Genomic DNA, 7,022 nt, shown 5'->3' on the forward strand with positions numbered 1-7,022 from the left:
ATCTATGTTTGAAAATGTCACTCAAATTTTCAAGTAGATCATATATTTTGAAAGACATACAAATAAGAACTTTGAATTAGAAAAAGATTTGGCTACCTTTCACGTGACAATGTTCCTCCCACTCAAAGTGACACAAAAAGTCAACATAATATATGTTGTAAAACTTCGCTTCAAAATTTTAAAAATCAAAAGTGCACATTAAATTGGAAAAAGATTAAGTCTCCAGAGAATTGCATATCCTAAAATAAAAAATAGAATCACTAAAAAAAGGACTTATGGTAAATACAATTTTTACGTATAATAGGCATTAAATTGTGTATCATGCACTTGCCACTTGATCTATTTTGCTATAGAATATAAAAGTAAAACAATGACATGATATATCTATATTTATCTATCTATCTATATCTATTCTATATTTATATTATTATAAAAGTATGAATACAATGTTGGTTTACAAAAATAAACTTATAAGTGATATTAACCATAATAATTCACAATACAAGGACGTAATAGGAATTCTAGATATTAATCTTATAATCCTATTAATTATTGGGCATAATACTACACGTTAAGAATCCTATATGATTACCTTTAGAAATCTTATTATAGTACAATTACTTCAGGGCATAGACATATAATACTATATGTTAGCATGTAAACCTAATACCTCTAGAAACATGTTAAATTTTCTATTAGTAATTTCGGGATAGAGACGTATTTTTAGCCATGTAATCCCATTACGTTTAGGATATACTTCTTAAAACTTTCTATTACTAATTTAATTTGAAAACGTATTATATTGTCCTATTACTAATTTAATTTGAGAATGTATTATATTGTCCAAATTCATTTTAAAAAAAGAGCCTATATATTATTATAAAAGTACAACTACAATATTGATAAACCAAAATATCCCTAAAATATTAAACAGAAGATTCACAGGGAAAAGACATCAGTAATAACCTTTTTGTTTTGGACTACAATACCTTCTATATGAATTTTAAAATTAATAAAATATTTTCTATTAAGTTCTTATTAAAAATATGTGGGAAGATTTAATAAAATAATTTTATAAGAATCCTCCGTATTGGCAATATATTACCACTCTATAATGTCTAATACCCAAAAAAATAGAAGTTATGTTAAATGGATTGTGTAAGCACGTGATTTTTGCCCTATAGGAGAATTACTCCCAAAAATTCAAAAATAAAATGATTTTTCTTTGGTGTGCAATTTTGTGATATTTTGTGATATTTTGAATAATTGTTTGTATTTGCATGTGCATGTCTATTTGCTAAATTAATAAAAAATACAAAAATATGTCGCATTTTGCATGTAGGATTTAATTCTACAATTGTTAGTAATTAAATTTGTTTTACAAAAATTAAAAATTACAAAAATAAGCATCGTTTGCATTTTTAGCATTTAATGTCCAAATATATAATTTTATGCTTAATTAATACTTAATTGTGCGTTAATTATTATGGGAGTTAATTTGCGCTTTTATAACTTAATTTAGTTCTTAATAATAGTTTAAATATTTTTATAATTTAGTTTTAGAGAAATAAAAGAAGAAAAGAGAGCGAAAATATAAAGAAAGTCGGAATTGGGCCTCTTCTTCGATTTCAAGCCACAGGCCCAAAAAATGGCCCAATCTTCCCTACGACCCAGTCCATTTAGAACTGGATCGACCCAGTCCATAACCCAAAAGACCCAAACCCCTTTGTCTTACATTTTACAAAACAAAACAAAAATTAAAAAGACAAAAACCCCTAAAACCTAAAAACTAAGTCATCCGCCTCCCCCCCCTCCTCTCTCTCTCGTCTTCTCCCCAAACGACCCCCAACCTCAAGCAGCCATGGCTGCCCGCCCCCCCCATGGCTGCCCAGCTTCCATTGTCACCACCCTCACACGAACTTCCCCCTCCTCATCGTCCAGACAAATCCTCAAGCCTCCAGCTCCCATAACTGCTGCCGATGCTTCGTGTTTCTTCTCCGATAACAAGACCACTAGTTGCTACTGTTTCGTCGAGCTGCGTTGCTGCTGCGTCTTCTTCTCAACATCGACATAGATACTTCTTTTCTTTCTACCATAGCTGCTACTGTTTCATCGAGCTCGAACCGGAGTTAACATGGTTGCGCCAAACAGTGTCACTGCTGCTTCTCTTCCTCCGTCCAGCTCCCCGCCGCTGCTGCTTCACTGCAGCTTCTTCGTCATTACCATTCCCGTCCAGCTCGAGCTGTTTTCAGCTGGGTTGAAGCTGCGGACTGCTGCTCCTCTCCCTCCGTCTTCTTCGTTTTAGTCGAGGTCGTCGAGCGTCGTTTTGAGATCGTCAAAGTTTACAAGGAAGGTGAGTTCGTCGTTGAGTTCGTCGTCGAATCCGGACAGATTCATTCCCATTCGAGGTTCGTCGAAACAATCCGTACATATTTCATTTCTATCCGGTTAGTAGTTTTTGAGTTTTATTTTATCCGTATTTTGCTTTGATATTTTCGAATCTAAAATCGGCAAATGTTTGTTTTGTTTATCGTTTGAATTAATTTTTGTTCATGTTCATGTTGTTTGTTAAATTAATTTTCAGATTTCAAAATAGAAGTTTAATTAGTTGTTTTCATATTCATTTCATGTTTGTATTATTGTTTAAATGAATATTTGTTAGTTTGATGTTTGTTAGATTCAAATTGAAATTTAATTAACTATTTCTTCAATTTGTTTCATGTGTTTATGTATTGTTAGAAATTGTTAATATTGTTAAGTTCAAGCTTAAGTTCATAATTGTTTATTCGTCGATCTTGTTATTTGTCTAAAAAGAATTTAGTTGTGTTAAAGGAATATATTGATTTAATCGTTTAATCCGTCATGTTTGTTGTGTTAAAATAGATTCATTCATGTTCATACTTTGTTTGGATGATCTTGAATCCGAATTTTGTATAGTTTGATTTCTTGTTTACCATTTATGATTATTTTTTGAATTGTTCTCATAATCTTGTTTAAAGTTTAATATAAGAATTGTTTGTTGTAATGTTGTTAGAGTTGATTTTAAGTTCAATATGATTGAATTTAGAAATCTTCATACTTTGTTTGTTGTTGTTGTTGAATCCGAAAATAGGATTGTTTGTTGCTAAAATATTGTTCAATCAAATTTTAGTTGTTCTTTGTTGTTCAATTTGTGTTCATGTGATTTGTTGTTGAAATGTTGTTAAAATCGTGTTCATGTGATATTGTTGTTATGATGTTCATCCGTGTTCATATTGTTGTTTGAACATTGTTAGAAATTGATCATATTGTCTATATTTTGGTTAAGTTTGATTAATTGATGTGTTATAGCTGATGGGTAGTTTGGTAAATTTGTAGTACGTTCAGGGGTAGTTTGGTAATTTCAGTAAGGTCGGAGGGGGTAGTTTAGGAATTGTACATTTTGTAATTGTTTATTTGAAGCATGGGGGACAAAATGAAATGGGGTGGGTTGTGATATGGTTATTTAATATAAAGGGGGGACAAGATTTAATTTAAAGGGGAATCTTGCATTATTTTAAATGAAGCATGGGGGACAAAATATAATGGGGTGGTGTGATATGTTTATTTAATGTAATGTGGATGAGTGGAAAGATAATGGGTTGGGTAGAGAAAAAGTATGGATTTTAATTAATTGAAAGGTTTGTGGGATGGGTTATATATGTGAAGTCTTGAACACAAGACATAAAAAAGAAGAGAGAACAGAAATAGGGAGAGAGATACGAAAAAAAATACACACACAGATAGAGAAAAAAAACGGACAGAGAATAGAAGAGAGAAAAATTCCGAAAAATATTTAAGCTTTCAAAATAAAAATAAAAGCTAAAAAATCTACTGCTTTCTTTCTTTGTTTGAAATTAGTATTAATGGTTGTTGTTTCATTTAAAGCTTAAAGCTTTTGTTTTTGGGATTACTACTCCACCGGTCTGTTACTGGGTTGTTACTGCTGCTGGACTTTTGTTGCTGTATTGTTATTACTGTCGCTGATTCTCATCATCATTTTCTTTTGCTTCCGATATCAGGTACACAACTGAAAGCTGGTTATTGTAATCCGAATATGAAGCATGAATACGAAAAAATAAATAGTTGAAATTTTGAATTAGTTTTAATTATATTCTGAATTTTATTTGTATGTATAATTTATTTAGTTTGCAAAAAAATCAGAATCGTGTAGCTATTTAATACATATAGTGGAATATCCGACGATAGCTTAACGATTGAACTACCTATATATTGCCAAAAATAAATAAATGGTGTAGTAACTTCGTCAAGTAAAAATCAAACGAATAGGCCATCTAGTAAGAATTTGGTAGAAATATTGTTTAGTTAAATAATATTGGTTAAGTTCAGCATGTAAATGGTCTAGGATTAAAATTGGATTGCTATTTTTTAATTTGACAAATTGAGAACATGCCTAGTATAATGTAACTAGGTAATAACATGTAAATAAATTAAGACATTTTCTCTTTATTTTGTAAAGAAAAATTTCAACAGAAAATGTAGGCATTTTAGGACTATTTTTTTTAATAAAATGAGATGAGTCTCGCCCAATAAAACACACTAATTGCGGGGCCCTCAATAACTATTTAATTGATTACTTAGACTTCGGATGAGCCGTTTAACAAATTTCACGGCATTCCCCAAAGTAAATAAAACGCTAATTGCTTTAGGCGCGGTATAATAATAATTCCATTCTTAAACATGGGTACGCATTTATGCGACCCAAACTAATTTGCATAATTACGGATGCGTTCGCGTGACTTGATTATACTTCTAAAGACATTTCGGATTATGCGTTCGCGCAACTTCGAGCAAATTTTTATTAAAAAGGGGTTCTTCGGAGAATATCAAATTAATTTCATATAACCTGGGATGTGCAGTTCACTATTTAATCATACAAGAGCGACAAACGTTTTTAATTTTATTTTAAGCACAATTTCGAACTTAAGTCTATTTTTATAAATAAATAAAAAATTCGAAAAAAAATAAATAAATTATATTATCAATATCATTGTGTAGACGTACGCGTAACACGATTTTTCACGTTAAAAAAATATATAATATATAAAACGGATACACGTATGCGTGATTCGATTCGAAGAAGGGTCCTTAATTACAAGCAGTCTAAATAGAAGCGGTAATAATAAAATTGGGCAATAAATATGCATTTAATAAATCAAAGTCAAATATAATAACAGTTAAGCGACCGTGCTAGAACCACGGAATTCGGAAATGCCTAACACCTTCTTCCGGATTAACAGAATTCCTTATTCAGGATTTCTGGTTCGCAGAATAACAAACAGAGTCATATTCTCCTCGATTCAGGGATTAAAAATTGGTGACTTGGGACGCCTTAAAATTCCCAGGTGGCGACTCTGAAACAAAACAAATAAATCCCGTTTCGACTGTCCTTTAATTGGAAAAACTCTCACGCACCCTCGCGGGGCGGAAAAAGGAGGTGTGACAGCTCTGGCGACTCTGCTGGGGACTAACACCCAGAACCACTGGTTCAGGGTTTAAGAATTCGAGCTTAAAATAACTGTTATAGTTGGCTTTATTTATTATCTGATTTTTTTATATATGCCCAATGTGCTAAATGACACTTTTACCGCTTTAATATTATTTGAATTATGAATATATACAACTGCTACGAAACCCCCTTCTTTCTGAGTCTTCTAAATTTATGGTGCACACGTGCGCGTGGCCCACCTTTCTGTTAAAGTCATACCAAATAAGACGAAGTTGGGACAAGTAACTAGGCCGGGTAGACTTTCGTGCTCCCGGTACGTTGCCCCCGCTTCGGCTCAAACTGTCCGTTTGGGTAAGCCAGGGCTAGATCAATATGCCTCAGGTTTTTTCACTTAGAATAACTCAGCTTCATGCCGGATCCCTAGTAGGAGCGATTGTTTGCATCACGTGCATTTGACTTTGGAGACTCAACACAGGGGTTGGGTCTGTCTAGGACAGGTGTACCAAAAAAAAATGACCATCCTGATGCATCTTACTTGCTGCTACTTGCGCATTTATTTGATCCGGATTTGTGTGTTGACTGACTTTTGAATATCATGAATAATATTTTAAAATTGAAAAAAAGAAATAGCGGTTAGGGAATTGACTGTTTATTTTTGAAAAAAAACCAATGCCCAAATACTGTCAAAACTCTGCCGAAATTTTGAGAAAATGAAAAAAAATATTTTATTAGTTTGTTTTATTAAAACCAAAGAAAAAATAGAAAGAAAAAAATCGTTGTTCTGTATATATATATAAAGGAAAATAGTTTGTCTTCCCCTGAAAATGACAATGAAAAAGAGTCTTACTTTTAAAATAGTTTTTTTTATTCGTTTCTGAAAAATTCAAAATAAGAAAATGAAAATAGTCGTGCTTTGAAAGTGGTTTTGTTATTTGTTGCTGAAAAAAAATCCTGTTTTAAAATAGTTCGGTTAACTACGCAGGTTTGATTCTCACCGGATGTGAGATACGTAGGCAACCCTCATCGGGTCCAACCCCCATTTTTACTAAAATAGCCAAAAACCAATAAATAAATAAAAAACATGTCAAAATTTTAATTTTTTTTCATAAATAAGTCGGGCAGTGTCCAGCCTCCACTTTTTGCTAAAACAAAATAGCCAAAAAAAAATATGTCAAATTTTAGTTTTGTCATAAAGAAGTCGGGTGACGCTGTTTTATCAAGACATAGCCGAATGTTCCCGAAAGGGACGCTGGAAGGCTGACTTTGCATAAACAGCCACCTTTGGGTCATTTTTTAAAATTTGGTTCAGTTGACCCACACAGCCTTAAAAAATCTTCGTCCCCGAGGCACTGAAGGGCCGTGTTGCACCACCTGGTTTTTATTGTAATTTGAAAAAAAAAAACAAAGAGTCAACGGTCAGGTGAATTTTTTTTTAGTAAAAAATAAGCCGAGCTAGCTTCGACAGTGTCTTAAACCGTTCTTGCCGAAAAAGCCTTAGAGTATCTTTCAGTTGTCGAAAGACTATTTTCGTAAA

Source organism: Nicotiana sylvestris, chromosome 6 (assembly GCF_000393655.2).
Source record: "Nicotiana sylvestris chromosome 6, ASM39365v2, whole genome shotgun sequence".
Taxonomy (NCBI): domain Eukaryota; kingdom Viridiplantae; phylum Streptophyta; class Magnoliopsida; order Solanales; family Solanaceae; genus Nicotiana; species Nicotiana sylvestris.